Source organism: Podarcis tiliguerta (genome assembly GCF_965153285.1).
Source record: "Podarcis tiliguerta genome assembly, chromosome: 16".
NCBI lineage: Eukaryota > Metazoa > Chordata > Lepidosauria > Squamata > Lacertidae > Podarcis > Podarcis tiliguerta.
In genome coordinates, this window is record NC_139549.1 from 4,776,839 (window position 1) to 4,794,927 (window position 18,089).

Here is an 18,089-nt window from a genome sequence, read left to right on the forward strand (position 1 = left end):
GTGAGGTTACAGGAAACCAGACATAGGGCCTTCTCGGTAGTGGCGCCCGCCCTGTGGAACGCCCTCCCTTCAGCTTTGAAGGAAATAAGCAGCTATCTTATCTTTAAAAGACATCTGAAGGCAGCCCTGTTTAGGGAAGTTTTTAATATTTAATGCTGTAATGTTTTTAACACTTGATTGGAAGCTGCCCAGAGTGGCTGGGGAAACTCAGCCAGATGGGCGGGGTATAAATAATAAACTATTATTATTATTATTATTATTAGGGCTAACAAAACTCGCTTCTGAAATTCCCCTTGATTAGCATATCAATTGGACTTCAAAGGACAGCGCAGGGCTTTGAAGTCCCGACTACCAGCTGGTTGTTGGGGCTTCAAAGCTCCACATCACCTGCCAAGCATTGTGATGTCAAATTTGGCCCATAGTGGGGTAGGGCAGTGCTCCTCCGCTGCTCTATTTAAGCATCCCCAGCAAAGGAGAGCCCACCACCTCCTGAGGCAGGCAGTTCCACAGATGAACAGCTTTCCCCATGAAGATCAAGCTTCTAGTCCACATGGTTGCAAAAGCAGGCTCAAAAGGGCGTGAAAACAGAAGGAATCAGCTGGGATACGGAGCCGTTCAGCTGCAACTAGAAAAAAACATGATGCAAATGTTTGCCATTTAGCTTAATATAGGCAAGCTGCAAAATCTGGATTTTCCTTGTGCAGTATTTGGGGGAAACCCGGGAGCAGGAGGTTTGAGCACAAAGACCATCTGCATACCGTGCCCCCGAAACAGACATAACTCAGATGCAATGGCCTGAATGATCTATGCAAATTAAACTCATTTGGGCATAATTTATTCCGCTCACCATGGGGGAGGGGCAAGGTGCTGCAAAGACCACCAAGGATCCTGACGCCTTGCAACTCAAAGCCCTGATCGCCCTTAACTGAGCTTCAGAACCTAAGAAGAGCCTGCAGGATCAGGCCACAGGCATCCAGCATCGTGTTCTCGCCGTGGCCAACCAGGCGGGAAATCTGCAAGCAGGATTTGAACGCAAGACCAGCTCTCCCCTCCTGCAGTTTCCAGCAATCAATCAAAGCGATAAAACGGCATCTCCTGGATGCAATGCGGATGTCCCAGCACTGAACAATGGCCCTCTATCTAAAAATAAGGTTCCAGTCCTCATGTTTCTGAAGAAAGATACCTTCTGCATGCAAACCAGGTTCTCTACCGCTGAAAGGTCCTGCCCTCTCCCAATGCCACATTTCTCAAACTTGTTTTCAACTGGGTGGGGGGCATCTCCTGAGCACCCCCCACTGACCCCTCAAGCCACCCTTTCCTTGGCTCACGGGAGCCGAAAATAGCTGCATGGGGATAGAAGCGTAGTGCTGGAGAGTTGGAGAAGACCACAAGCGCCATTTAGCTCACCTCCCTGCAAGGCAGGAATCTTTTGCTCTGCGCGGCACTCGAACCCGTGACCCATGAGATTAAGGGTCTCCTATTCCGCTGGAGGGACGCGGTGGCGCTGTGGGTTAAACCACAGATCCTAGGACTTGCCAATCAGAAGGTCGGCGGTTCGAATCTCCGCGACGGGGTGAGCTCCCGTTGCTTGGTCCCTGCTCCTGCCAACCTAGCAGTTCAAAAGCACGTCAAAGTGCAAGTAGATAAATAGGTACCACTCCAGCGGGAAGGTAAACGGTGTTTCCATGCGCTGTTCTGGTTCGCCAGAAGTGGCTTAGTCATGCTGGCCACATGACCCAGAAGCCGTACGCCGGCTCCCTCGGCCAGTAAAGCGAGATGAGCGCCGCAACCCCAGAGTCGGCCACGACTGGACCTAATGGTCAGGGGTCCCTTTACCTTTATCTTTATTCTGCTGGCAAGGCTGCTCTGGGTGAATGGGGGCAGCCGGCAGCCTGAACGCTCGGTCAATTGCATTTACACCCCACCTCCAAGGTGGCATGTGTGGTTCTCCCCTTCATCATTTAGCCCCCACAACAACCCTGTGAGGCAGGTTGGGCTGAGAGGCAGCGACTGGCCGCCCCACTCCAAGGTCACACCCAGTGCACTTTGCGGCCGAGTGAGGATTCGTACTCAGGTCTGCCTAGTCCGACCCTCTGACAGATGTGTCCTGCTGGCAATGGGGAGAGGGCCTACGAATCTGGTGCAACCTGGGTGGCTCGGTCTCCAGCTTGGTGTATTATGGGATGTTGAAGACCCCCTCTTCCTCCAGGTGCAGGAGACAGCCCCCCCCCAAGACACCTGCTCCAGAACTCGGGACCTCTGCCAGAACGAGCGGCTGATGAGCTGGGAGGAATTACGCCACAAGAAGTCTTAAAAAGCAAACTTTTGGAACGGAGAGGCTCCGATCCGTGCTCCTCGCTCGGCCGGAACATTCCAGCTCATCCTGCCGTCCTCAGGGAGCCAAGCTTTGCCGACCTACGCAGGGAATGTGGAGGAGTTTTTTGGGGTGGGGGCATCCAGGCCGGCTGACAGAGCTCTCCTCCGTTGGTCACGCTTTGGTGTGACGGCTACCGAGGGACCCCAGAAGACCGGCGTCGATGTTCGGAGGAGGAGGAAGGAGCCAGGAGGACACGACCTTTCTCTGAAGGGACTTGCCAGCTAGGCCAGAGGTCTTGGCAAGCGGATCGCATCCCTTGGCTAATGCCTTTCTTGCACTTTCGCCACTGCGATCCTGCCAGGGCGCGGCACGTCCCTGGAATTTGAGGTCCCTTTTGGGAGGGAAAAAAAGCCTTGCCTCAAAATGGAAATGGAGGAGTTTGGAAAAAGGTTCAGGAAAGAGCAAGCCGATCCGTCAAGCGCTTGGGGCTTCTTAATTTGGAGAAAAGGCGAGCTAGAAGTTTTGAAAATTATGCATGGCCTGAGGAAAATGGAAAAAGACAGAAATTTTCTTCTCTCTTAAGACTAGAATTCGTGGGCGTCGAATGCAGCTGGTCGTGGAAGATTCAAATAATAATACACTGGTACCTCGGGTTACATACGCTTCAGGGTATAGACTCCGCTAACCCAGAAACAGTGCTTCAGGTTAAGAAATTTCCTTCAGGATGAGAACAGAAATCGCGTGGCGGTGGCAGCGGCAGCAGAAGGCCCCATTAGCTAAAGTGGTGCTTCAGGTTAAGAACAGTTTCAGGTTAAGAAGGGACCTCCAGAACGAATTAAGTACTTAACCTGAGGTACCACTGTAGTAATAATAATAATAATAATAATAATAATAATAATAATAATAAATTTTATTTATACCCCGCACTCCCTGGCCAGAGGAGGGCTCAGGGTGGCTAGCACCAGTAAAATTCACAGTAAAAACATAACAGGGGGGAAAGAGAAGGGGGGGAAACAAACCAATGTAAAATACAGGTTAAAATGCAATTTAAAATGCAGCCTCATTTTAATAGTAGCCCTTACATCAAAACCATAAGGGGAGGGAAACATAAGGGTCAGACTGAGTCCAAACCAAAGGCCAGGCGGAACAGCTCTGTCTTGCAGGCCCTGCGGGAAGATGTCAAGTTCCACAGGGCCCTGGTCTCTTGTGACAGAGTGTTCCACCACGTCGGGGCCAGTGCTGAAAAGGCCCTGGCCCTGTTGTTGTTTAGTCGTTTAGTCGTGTCTGACTCTTCGTGACCCCATGGACCAGAGCACACCAGCCACTCCTGTCCTCCACTGCCTCCCGCAGTTTGGTCAAACTCATGTTTGTAGCTTCGAGAACAATGTCTAACCATCTCGTCCTCTGTCGTCCCCTTCTCCTTGTGCCCTCCATCTTTCCCAGCATCAGAGTCTTTTCCAGGGAGTCTTCTCAAGGGGCGGGGCTTCTGTTTTTGGATCTGACTCAGCATTTCACGGGAGGGGGGGGAATCCTGAGTCATGTTTTCTGCCCAGCTTACCACTGTGTACTCACTGAAGGGGGGGGGGAATAGCAGACATAAGGCTCCATTCCTTTAACAGCTGCTGAGCAGGCAGAAACCCAACAGGTGACGCTTATTCAAGCACACGTATTTATTTAAGGCACGGTCCTTTCGCACAAAAGGTGTGCTGTTGGATCAATGTCTTTTCTTAAATAATAATAATAATAATAACTTGATGAAAGATTAAGGGGCCGGGGTAAAAATCTGGTTTTGGGAAGGACGTCTAGCAGAGAGTCACAATCGGTTTGCTGTGCTTCGTTTTTTTAGCTCCTGCGAAAAGAGATCTCCTTTCTTTTCCGTGCTAGCTTCAGGCTGACACAGGAAAGGGATTTAAAAGGGTTTGCGCACAGGATTAGGGCCTAAAATAAAAGGTTGGGGTCTTAACCCTTGGAAGGCTGGTGGTTTCCGGAGCCCACCAGCCTGTGGGAGAAGGAATTAAAACAGGCATTCAGTCTCTCTCTCTCTTGCAAAAAAGAATATATATATATTTAAAATCTTGAAGAAACCTTGAGAGTTGCAGAGGTGTCCCAACCCACGCCATTCTAGCCTTTTCAGATGTGGGAGCTGCCTTTAAAAACATGGAACAGGATTGTCTTCAGACGGCTAGGGGGTCGGATAATGCCGTACCCTCCAATATTTATCCAGTGAAAATAGGGACATCCTCCGGGAAAACGGGGCATTCTGGGATCAAATCAGAAACCTTCTCTAAATCAGGGACGTCCCTGGAAAATAGGGACACTTGGAGGGTCTGAGAAATGTGTTTTCTTCCTCTCTCGTAACACTAGAATTTGTGGGTGTTAAAATAAAGTATTTCGTGCGGCAGGGGACGCGGGTGGCGCTGTGGGTAAAACCTCAGCGCCTAGGACTTGCCGGTCACATGGTCGGCGGTTCGAATCCCTGCGGCGGGGTGCGCTCCCGTCGTTCGGTCCTACCGCCTGCCAACCTAGCAGTTCGGAAGCACCTCCAGGTGCAAGTAGATAAATAGGGACTGCTTACCAGCGGGAAGGTAAACAGCGTTCCGTGTGCTGCGCTGGCTCACCAGATGCAGCTTGTCACGCTGGCCACGTGACCCGGAAGTGTCTTCGGACAGCGCTGGCTCCCGGCCTTTAGAGTGAGATGAGCGCACAACCCTAGAGTCTGGCAAGACTGGCCCGAACGGGCAGGGGTACCTTTACCTTTACCTTTTATTTCGTGTGGCATGGAACTTTGGAAATCCCTTCCACAGGATACAGTAACAGTTGTACACCTGTTCGGCTTTAAAAGAGGATTATACCAATTTGCGGAGGAAGAGAGGGCTATTGATGGCTACTAGTCTTGATGGATATTCTCTGCCTTCTCAGTTGGAGAGACATCACCTTGCCGACAAAGGTCCGTATAGTTAAAGCTCTGGTTTTCCAGTAGTGATGTATGGAAGTGAGAGCTGGACCATCAAGAAGGCTGATCGCCGAAGAATGGATGCTTTTGAATTCTGGTGCTGGAGGAGACTCTTGAGAGTCCCATGGACTGCAAGAAGATCAAACCTCTCCATTCTGAAGGAAATCAGCCCTGAGTGCTCACTGGAAGGACAGATCGTGAAGCTGAGGCTCCAATACTTTGGCCACCTCAGGAGAAGAGAAGACTCCCTGGAAAAGACCCTGATGTTGGGAAAGATGGAGGGCACAAGGAGAAGGGGATGACAGAGGACGAGATGGTGGGACAGTGTCTCTACCAGCATGAGTTTGGCCAAACTGCAAGAGGCAGTGGGAGACAGGAGTCCCTGGTGTGCTCTGGTCCAGGGGGTCACAAAGAGGCGGACACGACTAAACGACTCAACAACAACAAATGCTGCTGAATCCCAGTTGTTGAAAGCCACAGCGGGGAAAGCGCTCTTTTGATGGGATTTCCTAGTTGCGGGTTTTCCGGGCATCCGGGTGGCCTCTGTGAGAACAGGATGCCGGACTAGGTAGGCCATTGGCCTTGATCCAGCAGGCTCGTTTTATGTTCTAATGGAACCCCCAGGTCCAGAGGCAGTCTATCTGCGCTCCTAGGTTTCTTAAGGGCATTCGGCTCCCGTGAGAGCAGGAGGCTAGGCTATACGGGCCATTGGCCTTGATCCAGCAGGGCTTCTTATTACGTTCTCACGGCGGGGCCAAGAAACGTTCTGAGCGAGCCTGGGATTCTCTTTTCCACCGCTCAACAATTCCTGCAGATGGGAGGCTCCCCATCCAGCCGTGATCGTCCATCTGTTCATTGTTAACCGATGAAGCAATGAGGGCTGTTCTTTCGCTCTCCGTCGAGGGAAAGGGAGAATTTCGAGCGCTCTTCATCGCTGCTGCTGCGCTCTAAAGGAAGGCTTGAGGCCCAGCCAAAGCTTCCTTCCCCGTGGGGACCGGACGGCGCGAATGCAAACAGTGGTCGGGCACGGGTGCGAATCGAGAGTTAAACAGCCTAACGCTGCAGCAGCAGCAGCAGCAAACTTCATAGAAGATGGAGAAGGGAAAGGAATATTCTTTGTTACAGAGCACCTGGCAAGCACACAGAGAGAGACCCATGGCCAATGGAATGAGTAATGGTTTCTCCCATGTAAACACACACACACACACACACAAAATTGGGTCAAAACCATCCCTTCCCTTTGGCTGGGGCGCAGCTGTAAGAGTTCTGTCATTTCACGTGCATGGAAATGTCAAACACACTCCAGGGCTTTTGACTTGCCTAGTCACCAGTGGTGACTCAGCAATGGCTACAAGCGACCAGGCCATTTATGTTTACTTAATAATAATAATAATAATAATAATAATAATATCTATATACCACCCTATACCTGCAGGTCCCAGGGTGGTTGCAACACAAAATCACAATATAAAAACACAAAACGCACAATAAAAACATGTTTTAAAAAGGGCATTGAATGTCAATCAGCCAAAGGCCTAGTTAAAGAGGAACATTTTTTTACCTGGTGCCTAAAGGTGTATAAGGAAGATGCCAGCTGAACCTCCCTGGGGAGAGCATTCCACAAATTTTAAAAATTTCCCCGAGTATTATTATTATTATTATTATTATTATTATTATTATTACCGTATTTTTTGCTCTATAAGACTCACTTTTTCCCTCCTAAAAAGTAAGGGGAAATGTGTGTGCGTCTTATGGAGCGAATGCAGGCTGCGCAGCTATCCCAGAAGCCAGAACAGCAAGAGGGATTGCTCCTTTCACTGCGCAGCGATCCCTCTTGTTGTTCTGGCTTCTGAGATTCAGAATATTTTTTTCTTGTTTTCCTCCTCTAAAAACTAGGTGCGTCTTATGGTCTGGTGCGTCTTATAGTGCGAAAAATACGGTATTATGCAAGCTAGAAGAGAGTTGGCCCTTTTAAATTTCTGCTTTTGGGGAACAAATCTCTTCAGTGACATACAAGTTTCTCATCCCCAGACTTTGCAGTCAAAGAACTTGATCCTAAGGCTGTGCTGCAGAAACCTCTTCAAATATTCATAAGAACCAACAGCACACATAACAAATCTTGTCCGGGAATTTAGTTCTGGCACTGCTTGTTGATGCACAGACAGAAAGAACCTGAAGCAACGCGAGGACACAAAACAGAGGAGGTAGAAACAGCAATCTGGATGACCAAAGGAGATATGGTCCAAAACGTTCAGAAACCAAGGCGCAACTTCCGATTGGCTGCAAGAAGCTCCTGCAGCCAATTGGAAGCCCCATCGGACATTTGGCTTCTGAAAGAACGTTTGAAAACCGGAACAGTCACTTCGGGGTTTGCGGCATTCAGAAGCCAAAACATCCGAATACCAAGGTGTTTGGGATCCAAGGTACAGCTGTAATTTGTAAATCTTTAAGCCCAAAGGCCGAAAGTGTTTTGGTATTATAAAGGTAAAGCTAAAGGGACCCCTGACCATTAGGTCCAGTCGTGGCCGACTCTGGGGTTGCGGCGCTCATCTCGCTTTATTGGCTGAGGAAGCCGGCGTACAGCTTCCAGGTCATGTGGCCAGCAGGACTAAGCCGCTTCTGGTGAACCAGAGCAGCACACGGAAACACCGTTTACCTTCCCTCTGGAGTGGTACCTATTTATCTACTTGCACTTTGACGTGCTTTTGAACTGCTAGGTTGGCAGGTGCTGGGACCGAACGACGGGAGCGCACCCCGCCACGGGGATTCGAACCACTGACCTTCTGACCATGCGATTGGCAAGTCCTAGGCTCTGTGGTTTAACCCACAGCGCCACCCGCGTGCCTCTTTAGTATTATACCAGTCTATAATAGGCACGGAGCATTTCTTATTTTCACAATAATTCCTTTTGGGAAGAAAGGGGTCCTTCACCTTTCTTGCCTTCTGTTCTGCACATGCTCTCAAGCGCACTCTTTTGTGCCGCCTCGTCTCAGCGCCCTGTGCAGGAGAACAACCCATGCCACCACCTCAATCTAGCTCTGGTTCAAAGGGACCACGAGGGTCATTTAGACCAACCCCCTGCAATGCAGGAATCTTTTGCTCAACACATAGGTTTCTGGGACCAATCGCTGGCATTTTCAGACAAGGCTTGGGAGAGACTTCTGGTCTGGAACCCTGGACAGCCTCTGCCTTTACAGTAGACATTATTGAGCAGGATGGATTGACATAGGCCTGCTTCCTCTGTCCTAGATTAAGATCAAAAGTACAGTGGTACCGCTGGATAGGAACGGGATCCGTTCCGGAGCCCTGTTCGCATCCTGAAGGAAATGCAACCCGCGTCTGCACGTGCGCGGGTCGCGATACGCCGCTTCTGCGCAAGTGCGTGACGTCATTTTGACCATCTGCGCATGCGTGAGCGGCGAAACCCGAAAGTAACGCGTTCCGTTACTTCCAGGTCGCCGCAGAGCGCAACCCGAAAACGCACAACCTGAAGCAACCTCAGCCTGAGGTATAGGTAAAGGGACCCCTGACCATTAGGTCCAGTCGTGGCCGACTCTGGGGTTGCGGCGCTCATCTCGCTTTATTGGCCGAGGGAGCCGGCGTACAGCTTCCAGGTCATGTGGCCAGCATGACTAAGCCGCTTCTGGTGAACCAGAGCGGTACATGGAAACACCATTTACCTTCCCGCCAAAGCGGTACCTATTTATCTACTTGCACTTTGACATGCTTTCGATCTGCTAGGTTGGCAGGAGCTGGGACCGAACAACAGACGCTCACCCTGTCACGGGGATTCGAACCGCCGACCTTCTGATCAGCAAACCCTAGGCTCTGTGGTTTAACCCACAGCGCCACCCTTGCCTGAGGTATAACTGAGGTATAACTGTATAATTGGTTACAGTTATGCCTGAGGTATAACTGTAACCAATTGCGTTGGAGACGCTGTTTTCATCTTCTCCTTGATTCTTTCCTCTCTGTCCAACATACAGACACCCATTGGGCTATTCTGCCTGTGCTCCCTAAATCACCCTGCTGCACCTGGGCAGGTCTCTCCAAAGGCTTGCTCATCCCTTCAGGCGACAGGCACCCAGGGAGGCTGCGAAAAGGGGAGGCAAGCAATTCTTCCACTGCGTCACAACTGCTTTCAACGTGTCAGCCAAACACACCCCCCCTGGCTCTGCACCAGGGTGGTTTTTTTTATACCTGGAAAACATTACCCATCTTTTCCCTCCCCTCCCCTCCTGCAACCTGGAACTGAACTCTTTTTGTTTTTTTTAATGCCAACAGTTGTGCTGGAAGAGACAGCACGCCGCTTGCAAACCGTGACAAACTGCTCAGCCACTACCAGGCAGTGGAAAGGTGGTTTGCGGATAATGCCAGAAGTAATTCCATAAATGAATTTGAAAAATGCTGCTGGTTTGGAGGCCCATAGCTCGTTTCTGATTCTCCAAACTGTGCCTCAGGCAAGCAAATCATCCCTTATATCATTTCTCTGTCTTCACCGTCACTATATCTACGGTGCAGGGATGAATGACTTCAGGATTTGGCCCCAGAATCTGTGCCAGGACTCGGTCCTGAGCTGTTATATTGGTTAGTTCCTCTAGGCATATTTAGAGTGCTAATCAATCAGTTCCTGAAGTAGCAGCAATCAGGCTGCACAACCAGTGGATAAGTTTTTCAGCGCAGACATCAGTCTAGAAGGGCCATGTTTGCCTCTACAAAATTAACAACCTCTAGGGCAAATACAGGAAGTTTCAAGGGAATCTCTGGCAAGAGTTTTTGAAATGAGCAACATCTCAATGATTCTAGCCACAATTCAGGGACAGCAGCAAGTCGCCTCTGAAGGACTCGTGCAAAGGAGAGACCCTCAGGCTTGTGGTTCGCCATTGTTCCCTACGAAAATCCAACCAGATTTTTCGTTGAAAAGCAGGTTCCTTTTATGCCACGTTTGTGTTACAGCTGCGATGAGGACCTATTGGCAAGGATCTGTGACATCAAAAACACACCTCCATAACCAGTCTGCAAAAGGAGGATGTGTGGTAGCCAGTGTGTGATTCAAAGCAGAGGATAGAAATATATACGTACTATGGAACTGTTCAACATAACAAACGCCACGTCTGCACAACTTGCATTTAAAGCATATGGCTTCCCCAAAGAATCCAGATAGCTGTAGCTGACCCCTCACTGTGCTACAATTCCCAGCAACAAACTAGAGTTCCCTGACCTGGGAGTTTGATGGGTGTTGGTGTGGGTGTGGCTGGAATGTGGTTTGTTTGGTTGTTGTTGTTGTTTTGCTTTTGTTGTTTTTAAGGGATGGCATCCAATTTCGTTGCACTTGTGCAATGTTGCACTTGTGTAATGACAATAAAGAATCTATCTATCTATCTATCTATCTATTTCCGTGTGGTGAGCACGTTGCCAAAGATTCAAGGGCTACATTTCTAGAACAACCACGGCCTGCACTGCTTAAAAACTGAGAGAGTCATCCTTAACTTCAGCAATGTTAAGCGGCGAAACAAACACACATAAGGAATGTTGGTCTTGGACCCTTTTCTCAGTGTTGATATATCACTTTTCTACGTGCATTGTACATGCCAGCATCGCTGCCAAAGCTTCTTTCTGGGCAAAATCCCACAGCCAAACATATATGCTGCAATTATATACAAAAAGGCTGGAACTGCTAAAACATCTAATCCCGAAACGCCCTCGGAGCTCGAGGAATTCGCCGCCACAGTGCAAGGTTCTCGAGTGATCTCCCGCCAAGCCACAAAGCCACAGATACCCGTGAAAGATTTTCTATTCTCCTTTAAAACAAAACACGCTCAAGACAGGCAGACAAAAGGCTTTTGATATAAGTAGGAGCTTGGCGGACGGGGCGACGCTGGGAAGGATCAATCTGGGAGGCCCTCCCTCAGAAGGGAATTCCAGAGTGGCGGGAATCATCGTGGAAAATCACCGGCTTGATCTCGTTTGCGTAACGAGATGGGAAGGGGCAGGCAGGTGAAGGAAGGCCACCAGAATACACGAGACCTTACCCCCTCCATCTCATGCAGAACCACCCCTCTGTCTTGGGCCAGACCCATTCTGTTGTCTATGTTCTGGTAATCCCTAGGCTAGATTACTGCAAGACGTTTTGCGTGGGGCTGCCCCTGAGGACAGTTTGGAAACTTCAGCGGGTGCAGAATTCGGTTGCTCACCAGGGCAAGACGGTTTGAGCATATTGCACCGATCCTGGTCCGACTGCACTGGCTGCCAATTAGTTTCTGGGCCCAATTCAAAGTGCTGGTTTTGACTTCTTATGAGGCTCCGGACCCCAGTACTAGGGTTGGCATATGAGATTTCAAAGGCAGAATTGACATCCGTTGGGAATTTCTGGAAAGCGGCGCTTTTTGTAAGAAAAGCTCAACAACTTTGGGGATTCCCTAAAAAAAGCTCAGCTATTGAAACACCCCACACAATACTTCAAGGACTGCCTCTCCCTATATAAAACCAACCCAGACCCTCATATCTTCGGAGGTCCTTCTTCGTGTGCCTTCTCCGCAAGAGGCCTGGAGGGCAACAGCAGGGCCTTTTCTGCAGTGGCCCCCCACTTGTGAAATGCTCTTCCGAGGAAGGCGCACCTGATGCCTTCATTACTTAGGTGCCAGGGAAAAACATTCCTCTTCTCCCAAGCCTTTGGCAAACAATCTCTAGCCTTTTAAACTGTATTCTTTTCATTTGTTATTATGACTTATATATTTTTGCGTTTTCATATTGTAAACCGCCCACTGATTTTCAGATGAAGGGCAGTATAGAAATTTAATAAATAAAAAATAAACTAAATTCAGAACCATCTCTCAGACTTTGACCATGCTTGTTCAGAACCCCTCCTTTGGCCACACCCACTAGAACTTCCCCTGTCTTTGGCCACACCCATTTAGAACTTCCCCTGTCTTTGGCCACACCCATTTAGAACTGCCCCTGTCTTTGGCCACACCCATTTAGAACTGCCCCTATCTTTGGCCACACCCATTTAGAATTGCCCCTGTCTTTGGCCACACCCATTTAGAACTTCCCCTGTTTTTGGCCACACCCATTTAGAATTGCCCCTATCTTTGGCCACACCCATTTAGAATTGCCCCTGTCTTTGGCCACACCCATTCAGAACCATGCCTCCATCTCTAGCCTTTATGGCTTTACACATCAGGAGTAAAACCGCAATTTTGGCTCAATTAGTGACCAGTGAGTGGCCTGCTCCCTTAGGACTTGCTGAACTCGGTGGGGCTGACTTTTGAGTAAACGCATGGAAATGCACTAAGCAATCACTTAAGCCAGCTGGGTCGGCCCCAAGACCTTGTTAACATGATATTGCTGGTGGTAAACAGTCTTTCTCACAAACACAAACCCCGTCGCTTTCTTCCACAGAGCCATTGGATGAAAAGAATGCCAAATATTTGTTTGTGTGTGTGTGTCCCCCTCCACCTCTGAAAAAGGGATAGTTAATAATGGAGCCTTTGGCAACAGGAAGCGGTTCAATGCAAGCAGACACGTTTCCTCTTTGCTCGGCTGGATTGGGCCCAGATAGTCAGGTGTATCCCAGAACCTGAGATTTCAGGTCCCCCAACCTAGGGGCAGCCGCTGGAGACACAAATGCGAAAAGATCAGAAAGCTTTCTCACTGGCTTTAAAAAGAAATCCGTTGCAAATAAGAATATTTTATTTTAAAAACGGTTTGCAAACTGATGCTGGAAATGGTTCAAAAGAAACTTAAGAAAGGCTGGCAGGGAGGGGAACGTGAAGCCGAGATAAAGTGGCAGGTTCACCCAGCTCTTTATTAGAGGGCTTTTTATCCGGCCCTTTAAAGAATCGAAAGATGAGTGAAACCTCCAGGTGGAGTGGCAGTCTACCTCTGCAGCACTGGGCAACAGGGGGAGGAAAGATGAGGAGGGAAGGGAGCTGTTTTCCTGCTTTGCTTGTGAGAGTCTTGGAATCGCCCGGCTGACCATCACCCGAAGCCTCGCTCTGGGCTCAGCGAACACCAGCGATCCAGCAGTTCTTGGATGCTTATATAAGAATGCAAGTACTGTACGCAAACGTCTCCACCTACTTTCTCAGGCTTGGATGGAAAAGTACTTGGGGGGGGGGAGAGCACGCACACACACCCCCTCACACACACATATTAAAATCAGCTGCTTTAGGCTTTCCAAAGCTCTGAGGAATGTCATTCCTTCCCCTATCAGGTTACTAACCTCTGGCGATCAGAGGAGAGACAATGGTAACGAGAGCACGCCCGTTGACAAGGCGCTATAAAAAGGTGGCTTTTGAAAAAATAGAAAACTCAGTTGGCAGAGCGCACAATTCGCTCGCGAAAAGTTCACAAGTTCTGTTCCCGGAATCTCCAGGTGACAACTCTCTGCCTGAAACCTTGGAGATAGTGTTGGAGATAATATTGAGTTCTAGGTAGGGCCCGATTCTCTGCAAAATAAAATAAATAAAAATAGGCCATTTCCTCTCTCCCTAAAAGGGCAGCTCGGTTTTGAAAGATCTGCATGCGATACGACTACCTACATTACAAGCCCGCCGTCACCGTTCATCTGCCACACTGAACTCCTTCCCCACATTTCTCTCTCTTTTTAAGCATTCTCTGTCGTGGGTGGTCCAAACCCAAAATTATTCAAAACGCAGAGGCACGAGGAACAAGGGGGTGGGGAGGGAGGACGGAAGGAACGAAAGGAAGAAGAAAGTCTCATTGATTTAAATCGGAAAGATTTGACTCGCCCTCTGAAGCCAACAGGACTTAAATTGTCCTGAGCCATCGCTGGATCACACCCAAACTATTTCCAAACCACGATACCATCGCAAGACATGAACAGAGCCCCCTTCTCTCCCCGCAACCCAGTTTTAAAAACTTTGACATAAAGTTAAAACACTCCACAGTGGCAACCACCACCATTGCTGATGGGACGAATTCGGCCCTGGATATCATTTCGGTCTGACTCCTCAAAAGACTGTGCCTCTGAGCATCTGCAGAGTGCTCTCCCCAAACTGCAAAACAAACCACAATCACCCTGCGCTTTTCTCAACCACAGGGTTGACCTCAGCCACCTTTTCCTTGCCCCAAATTTAAATCAAGCGGGTAAATAAATAAAACCACAATTGATTTTTTAAAAAAATTCTTTTTTTGCTTAGTTAAAAATGAAAGGGTACTAACCTGCCGGCCATCGGTTTGGGGTGAAGAGCTGAGTTCAGAAAAACAGCAGAGGAAGGTAAAGTCTTGGCTGTAGGGCGGACAGATGGACGCCTGTCTTTTTAAATGTGCAGGTGATCTAGCGGAAGGAACATAGAGGGATGAAGAGGAAGAGTCAAAATTTTGGGGAAGCAGAAGGCGGAAAATTCAAGAAGGCTGTCAAGAGAGGAATAGCGTGTCTCCAAGGTGGAAGAGACACAAGCTTAGATTTTGAAAGGGGGTCGGGAAAGGAAAGTTAACCTCAGACAAGGAGGTCGACACTGAAGTGAGAGAACAGGGAAATGGACATTTCAGTAGATAGCTGCAGAGAGAATAACAGATTGGCTCCGTAGGAATTACCAGCACCACAGAGCAAAGCTTAGGATTAAAGACCCCAGGGAGCCTGGTTTAGGGAGTGACAAATCAGTCCCATTTTGCTCATTTCGCCAGTCTTAAATTCCGCATTCCAATCCTTGTGAAAAATTCACCACTGCTTGAGGGAGAATTTCTCCTGAGACACGCATTTCTGCATGCAGTTTTGATTCACAAGCAAATTCCCCTAATGTTTTCGTTTGTACGGCATCTTCACGGACGCATGCATTTTTGGGAATGTACATGTGCATTTCGGTGCGCGTTGTTCCACGTCTTTTGAAATTTGCAGGGGCGCAGATTTCAAAGACGAACCAGGTTTTGAGAAGCGCGAACTGGGTAGCTCCTCGTCAGGAATGCAAATGGAATTTAATTTCCATCCCCGGGGCTGCAATCCTACTCAGAACGCCCCCGGACAGGAGCGCATTCGACGGCAGTCCGACTTAGCGAACTGGTGGAGCGATGGGCAGAGAATTGGAGCCGTCCAACGAGGGATGGTTAAGGATAAAAGAGTTGGACGCATGGATGGAAGAGCAAGTCAAGCAGAGCGGTTGAGTGACAGGCAGGCGGAATTTAGAAATGGGATATGGGGGCAAACAAGGAAATGTGGGGAGAGGACTTTGGAGCAGATAGATAGATGCCCATGGCAGGAAGGGAGGGAGATACAGAGACAGAGATTCAGTGAGATCAGTTTAGAATCTGGACTTCAAAGTCCGATATCCCCCCCTCCCTTTCTTTCTTCAGACGGTTATATAGTCACACAATTACCACGTCAAACTTCCCACCTGCCCTTCCTCGTCGCAACAATAACGCGAGTTTCGTAAAGAGCAGCTTTAAAAACAAAACTCTGTCTCGCAGGCGGCAGCTAGGAAAAACAGTGTGAAAGCTTCATGAAGGTATATTGCGCCCCACCCCAACCGAAATACCAGCTCAGAATAATAATGACTTGACAACTTTCCTGAATGCAAGTAAACGGAAGGGGGATGTCGGTGAGGAGGGAAGTTCCATTCCTTTACAGCGGTGCCTCGGGTTACAGACGCTTCAGGTTACGGACTCCGCTAACCCAGAAATAGTACTTCGGGTTAAGAACTTTGCTTCAGGATGAGAACAAAAATCGCGTGGCAGCAGCAGGAGGCTCCATTAACTAAAATGGTTCTTCAGGTTAGGAACAGTTTCAGGTTAAGAACAGACCACCGGAACGAATTAAGTACATAACCAGAGGTACCCCTGTACTTCCAAAGTTAAGAATTTTTTGGGAGGTGGGGGAGTGTCTGCAGTGCAGTCTTCCTATGATAGCACCCCGGGATAAAGCTGCAGAGGTAAACGAAACAAAAGACTCACCTGAGCCCCTGGAAGCAGGTGGAAGTTCTCCTGGTGTAGCTCTCCTGCCTTCCCCAACCTGGTGGATTTCTCTCTCTCTCTGTTTCTCTCTCCAGAGGGAGTGGGGTAGTGGTGTCTTATCCAAGTCTGTTGTTGCTGCCGCTCCTCCTCTCCCAGCCTCTTACAGGACAGAGCGCGTGGCCGGGCTGCAGATTTTTGGGGGGACCCCAAGAAGGGCTTGCAAAGAGAGATTCCCCCCTCCCCACTTTCCGCCTCCCTCCTGGACTCTCGGCACCTCTGCTGGTGGTCCCAGAAAGTCTTGTTTTCCTGGGGAAACTTGGGGGCTGATCTGGCAGGCAGAGAGCTTGGACTGAACGCAGAGACTGTCTCTTCTCCGCGTTTTCTGAACCCCTCCTCTCCTGCTCGGTCACTTCGCCCCCAAGCCGCCCCCCTCCCTGGCCTGCCTCTCGCCCCTTCCCCTTTTCAGATTCATCGATCCTTCACTCTTCCTCTCCCTTCCTCGCTCTGGCAACACCTCCCTCCCTCCCTCCCACCCCCCCAATCCAGTAGCTCCACCCCTTTCTCTGCTCCTGGCCAGCCCTCCTCCCTTCCCCCCCCCTTGCCAGGCTAATATATAGCCCAGGGTGGTGCTGAGGATTGGGGGGGGGGAGAGAAAGGACCCCCCTTTCTCCCCACCATCAGAAACAGAAAGTAAAAGGAATGGGCGTTGGATGGAACAAACTCTGATTGAATCTGGCTGGAAGGGAACAGCTGGGTGATAGCTCAGAAGCACAGTTAGATTCGCATCCCATAATGATTGCTTGTAAATGGTTAAGCAGGGGCTGGGATTCAGCTTAACGCTTTTTAAAAACCATTGCAAATAGTTTTTTAAAAACCTTTGCTTGTTTTCCATCCCATCCCACAATGATCGCCTGTAAGCACTTAAGTTGAATAGGGGTTGGGATTCGGTTTAATAGTTTGAGAACCATCGCGGACAGCTTTTAAAGCCATTTAAAGTTCCTGCTCAGAGTAGGCCCATTGAAGTGAATAGACGTGGCGAGATTGTTGTCTGTTTCAGTAGGTCTGCGATCCTGTTTAAATCAGCCCATTAATCAGAATAATGAGGACCTTAATTGTAATTTTTATAGGGGAAAAGGCCAAAGCTCAGATGGTTTAGTCCCTGCTTTGCATGCAGAAGGTCCTGGGTTCAGTTCCTCCGACAACTCCAGGTAAGGCCTGAAAGCCCGGAGAGTTGCTGCTGGTGGTCAGTGTAGACAATACTGAACTAGATGGACTTGTCAGAGATGCAGCCCATTGACTTCAATGGAGTAAAGTGAAGACGTGCCCATGAATTTCATTGGGTCTCCTCTGACTAGGACTAGCACTGGCTACAAGCCCGTCCAAATTATTATTTCCATAGATTCCTCCCCCCCCCCCAAAGATTCATTTGGGCATAATTGCGCTGTTGGTTTCTGCAGATGGATTTAACACAAATCTTTCCAAACAGATTGTAGTCTCTCAGGACTTGTTTGTCTATCACCTTCTCTCCCACTGGGGCAAATTAAGAACCCATTGTCATCAAGGTTGAAAACCAGGGCTGCATTCACACTACACATTTAATGCAAAAAGAACATAAGAAATTGATCTTCGGAACTCCCTGCCTATTGATGTCCAGCAGGCACCTTTATTGTGCACTAAAAACATTTTTGTTCAGGCAAGCCTTTACAGCCATGTGTTATATTCAGGTTTTAGCTTAATAGTTGCTTTCAACTGTTTTTTTATGGATAATTTCATTGTTTTGTTTTGAACTGCTTTGAGGTTTTGGTTTCCTTTCAATCAATTGGTACACAAATTTTATGAAATAAAACAGAGTACACCTCACTTTCTAAAGAATCCTGGGAACTGCTTTTTTGTTGTGGGCCCTGGGAG

At 48.9% G+C, this 18,089-nt stretch overlaps 1 protein-coding gene across 2 annotated transcripts in view; it reads right to left on the bottom strand.

Annotated features, from left to right (window-relative positions):
- The window catches only part of ADAMTSL4 (ADAMTS like 4), an 88,759-nt gene extending 72,066 nt beyond the window's left edge, over positions 1–16,693 (bottom strand). Inside the window, exons 1-2 of one of the 2 annotated variants that reach the window (XM_083416424.1) lie at positions 16,182–16,693; positions 14,457–14,571 (exon numbers count right to left, since the gene is read on the bottom strand). The gene's annotated coding sequence lies outside the window, so the exon portion shown is untranslated. The remainder of the gene's footprint in view (positions 1–14,456; positions 14,572–16,181) is intronic. The other variant, XM_083416425.1, reaches the window with a different exon arrangement.
- Positions 16,694–18,089: the final 1,396 nt, after the last annotated feature.